Source organism: Petromyzon marinus, chromosome 3 (genome assembly GCF_048934315.1).
Source record: "Petromyzon marinus isolate PM22_M1 ecotype Great Lakes invasive population chromosome 3, UKy_Petmar_22M1.pri1.0, whole genome shotgun sequence".
Taxonomy (NCBI): Eukaryota; Metazoa; Chordata; class Hyperoartia; order Petromyzontiformes; family Petromyzontidae; genus Petromyzon; species Petromyzon marinus.
Genome location: NC_133669.1, coordinates 6,508,975 through 6,524,693, shown reverse-complemented (window position 1 = coordinate 6,524,693; position 15,719 = coordinate 6,508,975). Strand labels below are relative to the sequence as shown.

The following is a 15,719-nucleotide window of genomic DNA, read 5'->3' as shown; positions in this document are numbered from 1 at the left end:
ACAAGTAGCCAGCATATTACCGGATACATACAGGAAGGTAAGGATCTCTTCCTAACGTGATTAAACGCTTACAAAACCAATATGGGTCTAAGACTATTCTACTAGTGCGACAATACATTTCATTTGCCAATAATATTCTAATCTAAATGGGAATCTTACCAAATGAAATGAAGTTAATCTATTCATCTGGCAGTAGAGCAAAATCCATTGCTGTAACATATTTACGCACTTCGATTTATATGCCAATTTCACCAACCTCCAGTGACCGGCAGAGTGAAATATGGCCAAACCCTTTGAACCGCAACCTGGGTGCGGGGGAGGCCCTCATCCAGCAGTGGACTCACACAGAGCTGTACACAATTTATGCATTCGTCTGAATGGCACTGTGGTTGGCGCATACCACCTATACTTGGAAAGTCATGAGTTCAAATCCGGGTCAAAGATTGACTTGGCCAATCTTTCTGAGGTGAAGAAAATGAGTCACGCCTTTTGTGGAACTCGTGGGTGACCAAAAGAGGTGGAGAACCACCCACGCTCGATTGACGTTAAAAAAACTAAAAACAAAATCCATTTATCAATATCTCATTCCGAGCTCCAAAAATATAAATTAAATAGAAAACTTCCACGAACGAGAATCAGCATGAAGGAGGGTGACAGCACTCATATCCCGACTCGTAGCTTCTCGAGCGCAAACTCTGCTGGGTTTGCTGTGAAGTCACACACACACACGCGCGCACGACAAAACTACCATTCCCCCCGTAGAGCTTAAAACAGACCATTCGGACATGTGCTGTGAGCAAGCACCACCATATGGCAACACAAGAGGGTGGGTGGCCAACAACACGCTCGGCCGCCTTTCTCTCGCCAGCGCTGATGTTTACACAACGCGCTAAGTACTCATTTAAGGCTGAGTCGACGTCGGCGAAGCACAGGACAAGGTTCAAATATCCACCACAGTTATTGGTCATGAGCGGGATACAAACTCGTCTCGCTGGCCACTGTGCCACCACTCTCCACGCACACGTGAAGGAAGACACACACACTCACGAGACTGACGGGATACACGCTGTAGCATCTCAATATCTCTGCATGAGGAAGAGTGGGACCAAAATAAGCCAGCTGCTACGCATTAAATATTTACCGCACATATGAATTCGCTGCAAGTATTCAGTAACGATACTTTCCTTCTTAATTTTTTGGCGACGATTTACACTTTAAAAAAAAAAAATCGCACGCAGCTATAGAAAGCAAAAACAGCTTCAACAGCGTTACAGATGTTACAATTCTCCCGCGCGTACCAAACAAAAATTATCCACGCCGTTGAAGGGCTCCCGCGAAATTTGTTGTATTCCCACGCGGAATTTTTTGGGGTAACTGTACAATGGGTGTCGCGCGAAGGCCACCCTCGGCTCGCCGGGAATCGCTTTTACGGATGCCACGGCAGCTGGGCAGCCCGATCACTCTCGCCCCACGACACCAGCCTCCGGCCGTCGCAAAGCCGCGGCGGTGGCGGCGGCCGCCACGCACGCCAGAATGAGCGAACGTTTAAAAATACACACGAGCATTCGTCTGCCGTTCGTTGTTGGTGGGCAGCGTAGCGATCCTCAGACGTTGTTCGCTAACTAATGTATTCGTGCATGCACCGTGAATGCGCGCCGAAATGCAATAGGTCACTGGGCTTCGCAGACAGCATAATCGTGTCCATTCCCCAATGAGCGCTGGTCAGCAAGTAAAGTTTTACCTAAACCAATACCAGCTGATGAACAGTGGCAAGCCCATAACCACGCTTGGGCCGTGCCAAACTGTCCCCCCACAGAGGATCAGGGGAGGTTTGTCCACATCTAGAAATGATGGCGAAACTGTACTGATGATTCCCAACAATGGTGAAACCAACAATGCAGCTGTGTCATTGTCTTGCTGGCCACAATCTTGACTCTTTCGAGCTGGTGGCCTAAAACAAGGCTGTGTGGATGATACGCGCCGTGTGGTGATGTCGTGTGACATGCAGGGCACGATGGGACGACCGATCTTATGGTCACAAGAAATATTTTAACTCCAATCACGATGTCCTTTCAAGAGATAAGCAATCTCACCAGGCTCCATCCTGCACAGAGGATACTGCAATTAATCAGAAGTGTATAGAATATGAAAATAAGAATGCAGGGCCCATGACCAAATCATGCGAAATGTACCCGGATCTCATCAGATCTCGGAAATCAAGCCGAGTTTGGGCCTGGGTGGAAGTGGTATGGAATAGAGAGGAGACTAAACACCCCAGAACATTGCGGTGGTTTGACAAAAGGACTGCATATGCACAAGAATAAAGGCATTAAGTTATTGAATTTTTTTTTTTACTATAAATGAGGAACGTTATGAAATACGACCCGTCATATTTAATCAAAGCCGGCACGTACAAAAGCGTGTGGATTGAAGTGGGCCTTGTGACCGATGGCAGCTGGTTTAAAATGCCCCTGCTACGGGTTTTTTTTTTTTATGCCAGCAGTGTTATTTTAGTGTTGAGTGTGACCTGCGGGACATCCACAGCTGGAACACACGTGCAAGAGATCAGAACGCGCGCGCTCGCACGCTCCAAGCAGGTGACGGTCGGCTGCCATCACCAGTCCCGGTGCAACGCGGCACAAGCGGAGTGTGGCGGAGTGTAAGGGCGCACGCGCGCGCGAGAACGTGGGGTCGGGCACATGCGCACTCGCCTGCATGAGCCAAGCTCGCGATGTGAAGACACGTGCACTCAGTTGAGCTTTGAAACAATAACACAATCGCACTGCCGTCCCAGATGAATGTAGCGGTGCATGTTGTTTGCTTGATTAGTAAAAAAAAAGTTGCCGTTTATTTAGGCCCAAAAGGCACAAATGTTCAGCGTGTTGAGTTTCGTAATAAAGGTTTTTGAGTTTGATCGCGTAAATATAAATGTGTCGTAACCCTCCAAAACCCGACACGGCCAGTAAGGTTTCTGACTTAAACAACGTGCCAATTAGTTACAAATAATATTGGTGGAGAAAGCCTAAGTGCGTTGAGTTTGCAGAAAAATAATCTAAGCTGTATCCCATGCCCTGCATGAACACCAAAAACTAGACTGCTCCCCTCTAAGGCCTCTACAAAATATATTGGGGCAAATGATGTTATTGAGCAACTATGAAGGCCGGCACGATGTTCGAGTGGGTGGGTGGCCAGCACCACACCCGGTCACCTTCGACTGTCCAACACTGATGTTTACCGATCCAAGTGCTCTTTTAAGGCTGAGTCGACCCAAGGGGGAGAGGGCCCAAGGACCGGTTAGATGATTCACCACCGATTTTAAATGTGGACTGGACACGGCCTACAGTTCTCGCTGTTGTCCGAGGAATACACGTCAGTTTGGATTCAACTGTCCTTATCAACTCTGCAATTCTCATGATGATGATTATGTTAGCCACGACCGGGAATCGAACTCAGCTCGCCGAGTTCAGCATGCTAACAGCTCCGCCACCGCTCCTTACCACGCACACCACTCGCACACACAAACCCACGAGTGTATTCCAGCTGGGGCGTGCGTGTAAAGATTAAGCAAGGCCTATCATCCAAGCATCTTTCTGTACGACTCATCAGCCAGAAACAACAGGTGCTGCTCAAACAAAAACACATTTAGCATTTATGACGACGAAGCGCTCTCAATGTGGAATTGTGCGAAAACCTTCCGGCAACCTGCGGTTTTAATCCAAAAAAAATATTATTACTGTATCGAGCAGAGGGTAGCCACTGTGAACAGAGCGCTGGGCTTACATTCTAAGGTTGGGTAGTTCAATTCCTGGTCGGGCGTCAACTCGGCACACAGTCCCTCTGGGGTCAATAAAATGTAGGAAGTCAAAATAAGTCTTCAGGAGACTTGCCCCTTCCCCACCAACCGTACTAATTGTGGAATTTCAACAACTGGCTCAGGGCCACCAATGAAGTTTAACACCACTCACAACTCATCTGAGCCTGGGGAGACGCGGTGACTTGCGACTAACATTACAGATCACATGGATTGGCATGAGCAGTCTTTTAAGAGTTGGAAGGACCCCATAATAATACAGTGGTTATTAATGTTCACGTTCGCATGGATGGGAACGTGTGTTTTTCTGAAGACTAATAATGATATTGACTTCCCCCAAAGCGCTACTAATATTATTTATTTTGATGCACACAATGACAGTTATTCAGGCTAATGTGTGGATGCAACCTCTCAAACAACAAGACATGTAAAGAGTAGACATGGCACTCAAACTTGTACATCGTTCAATTATTCCAAATTCACTTGGTTTAGCTGAACTGTTCTGCCTGTAAACACCGTCCTTCATTACGACACAAACTGTGACTTCAATATTTAACAGCTAGCGATTTTAACAACAAAACAACCGCCGCATTCAAAATAAATTTTTTTTAAGTGCAATATGAAAATGAATGTGGCCTACTGTATACGCTCACACGTTTTGCAACGGGCAGAGACGAAAAGTTAAACGTCCAGGGGATTATCAGGCTCGCCACGCATTCAGGACACGAAGGCCACGCCGCATATTCCCGTTGCACTGAACCATGCTGCGGAAATTCACGTAATTTATACAGTAACCTTGCCTGGGCTGACTCTTCACAATTAACTCATAAGCTGGAATGCTTGGGATGAATTACACTTTGGGGTGAAAGGCGGCCTATGAATGCAACTCGCATGACACCAAAAGTTCCCACCACTGCCACTGACATCCCACCCAGCAGCCATGAGAATCTCTGGCCAATTCCACTTCTGCTCATCATCAAAGCTGGGGGTTTACGTATGTACACTGAAATTATTTTGCACCATACGTAGCCAACCGTGCTAATCGGAGGCGCATGGGAAGGACAACAAATTAAATACAAAAAGCAGTTCTAAAGAAATGAGTTTTCAATCTCGATTTAAAAGCGCATAGTTCCAGTGGCTTCCTAATATCGGAAGGAAGAGCGTTTGAGACAGCCGTAAAAGCGCATCTGCAAGCGCGCGATGCAGTGACCATACAGTGACCGCCTTTGTCTTGAATTTCCAGCGGTAGCATCAGGTAATGAGCCTCGTCGTCATCACCGGTGGAGTTGGACATTGAATACAAAATTATCTGATGTCTTGGCCAGAATTGTATCATTATTAAAACAAGTAATTGCTCGCATTGCAGAATGTCAATGTCACTATCTATTTAAGTAGTATGTCACTGTTATCGTGACATTCACAAACAGAACGACGAATCATGTACATTTAAATATTATGGCATGTGTGTATCCAGGAATAACATAAGTAAGCATATGCAATTGAAATGTATTAAAAATAAGCATTTTTTTAAATTACTCTTGTGAATCTGTTTTTATTTTTTTTTACAAAAATTTAATGGACAATTAATGTTAGATTTTGATTTAAAGCATTCGTGACTGCAGGGATTCATATTATTGGTTCTTTCGGTAAAGTCACGTGCCTTTACCGAAAGAACCAAGAATATAATTAATGTTTGGTTAAGGGTGGCAAAATCAACAACACAGTTAAGATGGAGGATTAACCATACCCACGATATTAATCCTACCGATCACATATCCGTAAACCAATTATTGAAAACAATTATTTAATGACCGATAGTGCATACGTAATTGCTGCTGTTGTCATTAATCCTGGGATTAAATGCCGATTCCACTTGACGTTCCAACTCATGGGGGTAATGATCTGCCACTGCAATGCGGAGATGAATTTGCTACACAGTCTGGTTCACGGCCAAGAAGCCGTACAGAGTTTCAGCACAGCCGACGAACTCCACTCCCCCAATCCCACAGCCCCTCTCCCTAAGAGGGCAGCCGCCGGGAAACATTGCCATGTTGACCTCCTGCCCTTGTGGCACACAGGGTAATAATCCTGGCCACATAACAGTAGCGTAGAACCATCCCTGAAAAAAACATGTCAACGGATGTATTCCAGCGAGATGGCATAATTAAGTGAGTGTAGCCAGGGGTACTGGCAAGGCGGGCGAAGAGGGCAAACAGTCGGGAGCAGAAAGAAAGATGGGAGCGGGAGGACTTGCCTCCGCTTGCTTTTGGCAAATAACAATAAAATTAGGTACAGTCAAGGATGCAGCCCTGCGATAACTTGCTCACACGCCACCGCTGGCGGACAACAGAGTGAACACTCGAGCCGCCCCTCTGATGGCTAACTTGGTCTATTCTTCCAAGCTGGACAGACGTCTTGGTGCACCCATTTGTACCGCTGGGTGGATATAGGCGGGGAAGGGGGGGGGGGGTATTTAAGAAACTTGCGCCATTGTTTCAACTGAAACGCCGGGAGATCGAGCCGGCAACAGTCCAGCGTCCTGTGTGTACGTCGAACTTCTTTCGCGCCTTACATAGCCAACCGTGCTCGTCGGAGGTATTGGTCCTAACCATTACAAACCCCGGCAGAATAATAACGACGCAGAAATGGCCAAACGCAAACCACAAGGTAGTGAATGTCAGCGGAGCTAATAATAAACTAGGCAGCCACCTACCACAGCGAACAAGCAGATTTCCACTGTCGAGCGAAGATCCAGGAAGCGGCCATCTGTCAACAGTCTGCTGCGCGCGTGGCTAGAGTTGCTGGGCAGGAGAGCTGCCAGCCAAGGGGTTCCATGCACTCAGCAGCTGGGCAGGACAGCTGCCAGCGTCTGTGCTGCATAATGAAGGAGCCACGCTCCTCCAGAGGCTGCAGCCCCTTTCATCAGGCAACAACTTCCAGGACGATTGTGCTGTATCACAGCGCGCGTGTAACTGTGCACTTTCCAGCTGACATATTTGGCTGAATTTCCAGGCTGTACAGGGTAAATAAGTCTCGTTTAAAAAAAAAACAGTACTATCCCGTGATTTCCTTTTTTGCCTACAGCGGGCGTTGGAATCCGTAAGCGTTTATACCACCGTTATCTGTTGCCGAAGGATCAACTGCCCACACCTGCCACAATTGTTTGCGATTCATTATTATCCCCAAATCTACAACGTATCCGCTTTCATGAAAATAAAAAAAAGAAGCTGCCCTTTTGTCTCGCCGCTACCGGGGGAAGGTCTCCCCATGCCATTTCAGTCATGCGGAGTTGTTTGACCACACTTCACCACGCTGGTTGGCGTAGGTTGTTGAAAAGAGGGGGCCCAGGAACGAGTTCAGACACCACCCTTCCACTGACGTTAGGTGCAGCCGGGCAATCGTCCGGGGTTCACGGTGCACAACTGGGCCACTGCTGCCCATCCGGCGCATCGATTCCTTGGAGGTGAACGGTCCTCTCCTGGATGGCTTGATCATAATAATTGCTTGAAGTACATTTACATGTGTGTATATTAATCAGACTTTATTTATTTTTAATTACTCCCCCTCAAATATGTTAAAAAGAATGCACTGAATTATAAAGTGAAAACGAGCATAAACCTTCAAACAAAAAATATATAATGTTTAGTTTTATGTACGGCATCATCGTTCATGCAAATTGCATCCGACAATTACGGAGGAACCACAAAAAAAACTGTAAGGCAGTAGCCAGGTGGTAATCTGGTGCTACCAATAAATGCCAAAGCTTTGCAATCCTCTACTTATTAAGGCATTTTCGGCCAACTGTTGGGTGTTTATATTTTTTATACAATTAAAATGCCATTTCGTAACAAAAACGTTAATTCAATTATTATTATTAAATAAATAAAAACATTAATTTGCAAATGAACAGGAAAAAATGTACTTTTGACTTGACATTTCAAACAATAACACTGAAAAAAAGAGAAACATACAAGAGAAGACAAAATCTATAGATATATGTTGTTCGGAACAATGTCCGACATTCCGAGAAGAATCTCAGTGCGCTCGGAGCGAAATGACGATGAAGGACATCTCGTCGAGAAGAGCGTGCACGCGCGCGCTGCGACCCGATAACTCCATCGACACGACCGCGAAAACCTCCGCACGTGGATGATATTTGTAAACTGGAACGCGCTGAACGCTCAAGCACACGCCATTAAAGGCTTATCTCAAACATCGGCTACACACTAGACTTCCAGGTCCGCCCTGCCAGTGCTTAACATTCATGCTCAGACATCGCCCTGCCCCACGCTTTCGGCCGAATGAAACTCGTACTTTACACACACACGCGCGCACGCGCGCGCGGACACACAATCTATTTGGTTTGGCGCCAAGAACTCCTTTAACAACCAAATGCGACGGTCGTTCCTTGCGAGAAATGTAGCTTCCGTTGTATCGTGCAGCTTTAAAGACGAACAGCGGAAGGGGAGCATCGGCGCAGCTTTCTGCGCTGTGAACCTGGCGACCTGCACTCTCTACCGAGCCATTGAACATTGGGGGGGGGCGAGCGATATCTAAACTAAGCCCGGAACGGCGCCCCCCCCCACAACCCTCCCTTCTTCACCAACACGCACTGCGCTGACCAGCTTGGTGAAGTATGGTCAAAACACAGCAAGAGGAGGTCTTCATCGAGGTTAAATAAAAAAGCGAGGCACTGAGTAGGCAGGGTAAGGGTACACGTGTAGCAAACAAAAGAGATCCTCACTGATACATCTACTATTAACTATATGTACCCTGCCATTTACGTCAATATACTTATTGCAGCCTTAATGCTGTACACAAAAATAAAAGACAAACATCCCCCGTATAGCCTTAACAGACTGTGGGGGCAAGTGCCTATGAAGGCCGGCGTGGCACACGAGGAGATGAGTGGCCAACACAACGCCCGGCCGCCTTTGTTTCCCCAGTGGCGATGTTTTACACACCGCATCAGGTACTAATTTTAGGCTGAGTCGACTTAGGGGAGGCCCATGACCGTTTCAGATAATCGTCACCGGTGTTGGCCGTGAGCAGAAATCGAACTCGGGTCACCGTGTTCGAAGCGCAGCATGCTCACCGCTAAACTACTACTACGCTTGCACACACACATCACTAAATGACCTGAACCAGGATATAGTATTTTAACAAGAGTAACATTAAACAGGTTTAAACAATAAAAGCATTTAAGAAATTGAGGCATAGGTTAGCTCTGGTGCAAACAATTTGAAATTGTATACAGCGTGGAAATGCGATCGTATATTTACAAGAGACTGCATAGGAACTAGGCCATTATTTATTTAATATGGAGAGAAAGAGGCAGTCGGTCACTGGCAGCTAAGGCTTCCCAGAATTCTCCCTAACAGGTGCATTCAATTCAGTTCATTTCATCACTGAAAGCTGCACACCCCAATGCACATTCCACTCGGGCATTCCAGACGCAGGTGCACTGCAAGACCCGGACTGGATCCCACGCGGAGCACAAAGTGAACCGAGAACCTGAATTTTGCACCAGCACCTCAAGAGTTCAACTTGCAGGTTTTGTGTAAACAATTTAGTCCTGAATCCTTTATCAATCCATTCCTGGATGAAGGCCTCCCCCCCCACCTTGCTGTGTCAGTCACGATGACAGTTTGACCATACCTCACCGCTCTGGTCTGTGCAGGTTTATGAAGGCAGAGCCGAGGAACAGTAAGGATATCGCTCGCCAACTGATGTCAGCTGTGGCCGGGAATCAAACTCGGGATACCGCGTTCTTTGCGCAGCGTGCCAAGCATCGGTACCTATACCGTGCTGATGGGTCATAACCATAATGAAACCAGCCCAGAGTTGTCTATCACTCCTCTTTCACTTCTGCCTATGAGTCGGTCATATGTGCTCAAATGTATCTTCACGATGACCTAAGCCAAGAGGACCACAATGCACCTCATCGGGAAACGCTGACGGTTTTTTTTTTCTGCACGTGCACAGGGGCTGCGTTACTTTTCACACGTTTTCGCGTATCATTGTTTCAAACCGGTCGCGCCAAGCGCTTACGTTACCGTTGGCACCGATCAAAATAACCAGCGCGTGAACAACACCCCCGTCGCAAGCGGACGCATGAAAGCGTGCCCTGAAACTGGAACGTGCCCTCGATCCGGCACGAGGGAAAGCCGCACTGCAGAGGCCCCGTTCCAGTGCCGTTTCCTGTCACGCAGGGTCGTGCACCGCTGTCGATTTACAGTTTCTGGTGATGGAGATAGCATTTTGCTTGGCTACAGCAGATGCCAGCAACACAATTGGGAAATAAAATAAAATTACCTTAGGTGAAACGTTTTTTTTATATGGAAACAAGTTACGCAAAAACATTACTCAGTGAACGTGCATTATTGATGTGAAAATTAATTTGAAAATTCCCTCTCATATTAAACAGGCAAGGCAGGAACATAACCACCGCACAGTAATATATAATAGCAAAGAATTACGTTGTAAACAATTGGCATTCACGTCACGGACGCTGTTGTTAAATAGCAAAAGAATGGGGTCATTTGAATAAACTGCCCCACTCAATTTGTTTCCATTTCTCGTATTCACTGCAGCTGCGGCACGGGACACGGTAGAAACATTGTGTTTCACACGCATTCTTGGGACGGGATGAATAAACAGACCTGGGAAAGGGCAAATGTCGTCGCTCCTCCTCGTGGACACAGCTGGGCCAGGTGAGGCGGTGCTGGTCACTGCCAGCAGGCTCAAAGGGTACACAGCTCGGTCTGCACGCTGCAAAGCGACACACAAAGACAAAAGATCCCCCTCCCTTTAGAGCCTTAACCAGACTGTTGGGGCAAGTGCTGTCAGCGAAGCACCTTTGAAGGCCGGCAGGGCCAGGCGACACACGTGCAAACGCACGTACATTCACCAAGACGCCGCTTCACACGCAGGCATCTGTTTTGATAATGTTAACACATTTGTCACATCAACTGGGTTCGGCTTTCAAGTCTGTCGGATGCTTCTTGGAGTCTTCTCGGCAAACCGTGGGTTCAGCTCCACCATGTTGGCACAACATGGCGGACGCAACTTGGCAGCATGCTCATTATAACTTTGGCCTCTATAGAGGACGCTACGCTGCATCCGAATCTTTTTGCTATCGTCAACTGGAATTTAAAAAAAAAACAGTCTGCCTCAGCAGCAGACCATGCTTTCCCACCTGATGATGGACGCTTGTGTTTACGCCCGAAACGTCGTGGTTTATTTTATTTTCTACCTACGTGACTTTACCGAAAGAACCAAAGAGTGTGGATTCTTGCAGTCACGAAAGCTTCAAATCAAGATTGGAATTAGTTGTCAATTATGTCTGCTATATTTCTTGTAGTCTGGATTTTTCCAACGTTTTGTTCTGTTTTCAATGCCTCTCTCAATAATTATACCTCTGCATATGCGTTCGCAATAATCACGCTTTTTTAATCGCTGTTTACTTATCTATGTTTTCCAATAACCTTGGTTGTTCAACAGCTTTATACTGAAATCAGAGGGGCAATATAAAGGAAAGATATCATACTTAACGGGGCTTAAGGGTTTGAAAATATGATTTTTCCTGTTGGTTTGCGGGTATAATTTCCAATCTTTCAGTAAATGTATTTTATCTTACCCAGGAAAACCGTAATGAGCCTCAAGAGGGCCTCTGCATTTTAGACTCTATGGCTAATTTATTATTGAGTATTACAAATTTGAATGTGGGGGTTAACAGCAATGCCCTAAATAATATGCAAAAAAACATTGCCATTATAAATTACAGGCATGACCAACCGAGTAACAATGCAGTATTTCTCGTGCAAAAAAAATATGTGGCACATTTTTTTCTTTCAATTACATCCCCACTTAAATAACCATCCAACAATGACCTGACAACAAAAAAACGCATCTATATATATGAGAAAGTTTGCGAGAGAAAATAGAAAAACGGCAAAGCGTATCTAAATATAAACTCCAGAGAATTGTGAGAGCATTATACATTATTTAATGTACCGGCAGTTTAACTCTCTACCGATGAGAAATTTGCACAATTCCCCGAGGTGTCATTCCATCATTAATATTCAAAGAGGAGCAAAATGAAGTGGCAGGAATGTGTTTGTAACGAATATAAATCTCACTCGCGCACGCGCGCACACACAGCAGAGATCCACCCCCCAACCACCCCCACACCATGCCGCACTGCAGATATTGTGGCCCACAATTGGCTGCAGCCAACTCACCACGAGCATTATTATCATCGCAGGGCTATCGACTGCACGTCTACGGCCAAAATCACACGAACACTGATAAAACCAGCACCACCGTCACGCGCACAAAGGGCCGTCCATAAATGACGTCACGCGATTTTGGACGATTTTTTTACCCCCCTCAAATATGACGTCACAAAGCTCTGCCCCCCCCCCCCCCCCCCGCAAAACCATATTTCCATTTTGAAAATAAAACATGCTTCAAATCGATTTAAACTACTATTGTCATTGTAGTGCGTATTTAATGTGGCGCTGCACTCTGATGTTGTAGGAGTGTTGCTACAACAATTAGTGTTGTTATAACAATTAGTGTTGTTATAACAATTCTATATGTATTTAAAGTTGCGCATTTTGATGTGACGTCACATTTCTCAACCCCCCCCCCCTCCTCCCTCCCTCGTCACACATCGTCACAAATGTCTAACCCCCCCGCCCCGCCCCTCCTCCCCTAGGTGCGTGACGTCATTTACGGACGGCCCCCAATCTCGGCAGACGCCGGCCGCGAAGTAGGCACCGTGGTGCCTGCCATATCGGCATGGATTGTCACCACCATCGAGGGCCATGCTGGCCTGGTGAAGTCGTGGGGTTGCTGTGGTTGAAAGGGGGTAGGGGGGGGGGGGTTGGAGACGGAGTGGCGGGCTGCGACCTCCTCCGCGAACTGAGAGTGAGAGACGAAATCCGTTTTGTGTCGCAAGCTCGATGATGGGTGACCACGGTGGGGGGGGGGGGGGTGGGGGGCTTGCAGGGTGTCGTAGGTGCAGGGAGAGGTGTGGGGGCCGCGAGGAGAGATTGGCAGTCCCCCCAGATCGCTACGAGCCTTACAACAAAGCAACATTAAAAAAAACACCACAAGGGCCGTCCATAAATGACGTCACGCACCTAGGGGTGGGGGGGGGGTCAGACATTTGTGACGAGCGCGGGGGGTGATAAATGTGACGTCACACCAAAATGCGCAACTTTAAATAAACATAGACAACACGTTCTACTTAATTAAATAGACTTTTTAATAAATGTTTTCTCCTACAACATCAGAGTGCAGCGCCACATTAAATACGCACTACAATGACAATAGTTTAAAGCGATTTGAAGCATGTTTTATTTGGGGGGGGGGGGGCAGGGCTTTGTGACGTCATATTTGAGGGGGGGGGGTCTGACTTTTTGTGACGCCGTGTGACGAAGGAGGGAGGGGTCAAAAATCGTCCAAAATCGCGTGACGTCATTTATGGACGGCCCCACACAGGAATCTCCGGACTGAAGCGAGGCTCTCTGCCCGGGGCGGGCGGGCGGGCGGGCGGGTGGGGGTGGTGGTTTAAAATAATTTCACTTATTTATCCATACTCTTTGGTTCTTTCGGTAAAGTCACGTAGGTCGATAAAAAAATAATAATAGATCACGACGTTTCCATCGCAACACAAGCAACCGTCTTCAGGTGAAAAAGAAGGGGGGAGGGGAGTGGAATCTACTGAGGCAGGCTGTTTATAAAGGTTTAGAGATTGGCGGGACAGCTCATGTTCATGTAGGAGCGAGCAGGAGAGAGACATTGCCTTGTTCATGTAAGCTAGGGCACGGAAAAACCTGCCTTGTAAATAAATGTAAGCTCATTCCGCGCTTCACAGCGCCTGCACGTCGATGTCATGGCCCCACCCCACCCCGTTGTTGTTGTCATTGTTGTTGTCGTTGTTGTTGTTGTAGTTGTCATTGTTGTCGTCGTTGTCGTCGTCGTCGTCGTCATTGTTGTCGTCGTCGTTGTTGTTGTTGTCGTTGTTGTTGTCGTTGTGGTTGTGGTTGTCGTCGTTGTTGTTGTTGTCCTTGTTGTCATTGTGGTTGTGGTTGTCGTCGTTGTCGTCGTTTTCGCCGTCGTCGTCATTGTTGTCGTCGTCGTTGTTGTCGTCGTCGTTGTTGTTGTCGTTGTTGTTGTCGTTGTGGTTGTCGTCGTTGTTGTTGTTGTCGTTGTTGTTGTCGTTGTGGTTGTGGTTGTCGTCGTTGTTGTTGTTGTCGTTGTTGTTGTCATTGTGGTTGTGGTTGTCGTCGTTGTCGTCGTTTTCGCCGTCGTCGTCATTGTTGTCGTCGTCGTTGTTGTCGTCGTCGTTGTTGTTGTCGTTGTTGTTGTCGTTGTGGTTGTCGTCGTTGTTGTTGTTGTCGTTGTTGTTGTCGTTGTGGTTGTCGTCGTTGTTGTTGTCGTTGTGGTTGTGGTTGTCGTCGTTGTTGTTGTTGTCGTTGTTGTTGTCATTGTGGTTGTGGTTGTCGTCGTTGTCGTCGTTTTCGCCGTCGTCGTCATTGTTGTCGTCGTCGTTGTTGTCGTCGTCGTTGTTGTTGTCGTTGTTGTTGTCGTTGTGGTTGTCGTCGTTGTTGTTGTTGTCGTTGTTGTTGTCGTTGTGGTTGTCGTCGTTGTCGTCGTCGTCGTTGTTGTCGTCGTTGTTGTCGTCGTTGTTGTTGTCGTCGTCGTCGTCGTTGTTGTCGTTGTTGTCGTCGTTGTTGTTGTCGTTGTTGTTGTCGTTGTCGTCGTCGTTGTTGTTGTCGTCGTTGTCGTCGTCGTTGTCATCTTTGTTGTTGTCGTCGTTGTTGTTGTTGTTGTCATCTTTGTTGTTGTCGTCGTTGTTGTTGTTGTTGTTGTCGTCGTTGTTGTCGTCGTCGTCCTCGTCGTCGTCGTCCTCGTCGTCGTTGTCCTCGTCGTTGTTGTCGTTGTTGTTGTTGTCGTCGTTGTTGTTGTTGTCGTTGTTGTCGTCGTCGTCGTCGTCGTCGTCGTCGTCGTTGTCCTCGTCGTTGTTGTCGTTGTTGTTGTTGTCGTCGTTGTTGTTGTTGTTGTCGTCGTCGTCGTCGTCGTCGTCGTCGTCGTCGTCGTCGTCGTCGTCGTCGTCGTCGTCGTCGTCGTCGTCGTCGTCGTCGTCGTTGTCATTGTTGTCGTTGTCGTTGTCGTCGTTGTTGTTGTTGTCGTTGTTGTCATCTTTGTTGTCGTTGTCGTCGTCATTGTTGTCGTTGTCGTTGTGGTTGTCGTCGTTGTTGTTGTTGTCGTTGTTGTTGTCGTTGTGGTTGTGGTTGTCGTCGTTGTCGTCGTTGTCGTCATTGTCGTCGTCGTCGTCATTGTTGTCGTCGTTGTTGTTGTTGTTGTTGTTGTCGTTGTTGTTGTCGTTGTTGTTGTCATTGTGGTTGTGGTTGTCGTCGTTGTCGTCGTTTTCGTCGTCGTCGTCATTGTTGTCGTCGTCGTTGTTGTCGTTGTTGTTGTCGTTGTGGTTGTGGTTGTCGTCGTTGTTGTTGTTGTCGTTGTTGTTGTCGTTGTGGTTGTGGTTGTCGTCGTTGTCGTCGTCGTCGTCGTTGTTGTCGTCGTTGTTGTTGTCGTTGTTGTCGTCGTCGTTGTTGTTGTCGTCGTTGTCGTCGTCGTTGTCATCTTTGTTGTTGTCGTCGTTGTTGTTGTTGTTGTCGTTGTTGTCGTTGTTGTCGTTGTTGTTGTCATCGTTGTTGTCGTCGTCGTCGTCCTCGTCGTCGTCGTCCTCGTCGTCGTTGTCGTTGTTGTTGTCGTTGTTGTCGTCGTTGTTGTTGTCGTCGTTGTTGTTGTTGTCGTCGTTGTTGTCGTCGTTGTCGTCGTTGTCATTGTTGTCGTTGTCGTTGTCGTCGTTGTTGTTGTTGTCGTTGTTGTCATC

The 15,719-nt window shown here is 47.1% G+C and overlaps 1 protein-coding gene across 7 annotated transcripts in view; it reads right to left on the bottom strand.

The window, feature by feature from the left end:
* Positions 1-15,719, bottom strand: part of LOC116952681 (nuclear receptor coactivator 2-like) — a 184,494-nt gene that overhangs the window by 138,536 nt on the left and 30,239 nt on the right. For 6 of the 7 annotated variants that reach the window (XM_076073275.1, XM_032972264.2, XM_076073270.1 and 3 more), the window contains exon 2: positions 10,474-10,582. The exons of the other annotated variant lie outside the window; for it this stretch is intronic. The gene's annotated coding sequence lies outside the window, so the exon portion shown is untranslated. The remainder of the gene's footprint in view (positions 1-10,473; positions 10,583-15,719) is intronic. 7 annotated transcript variants of the gene reach the window in all.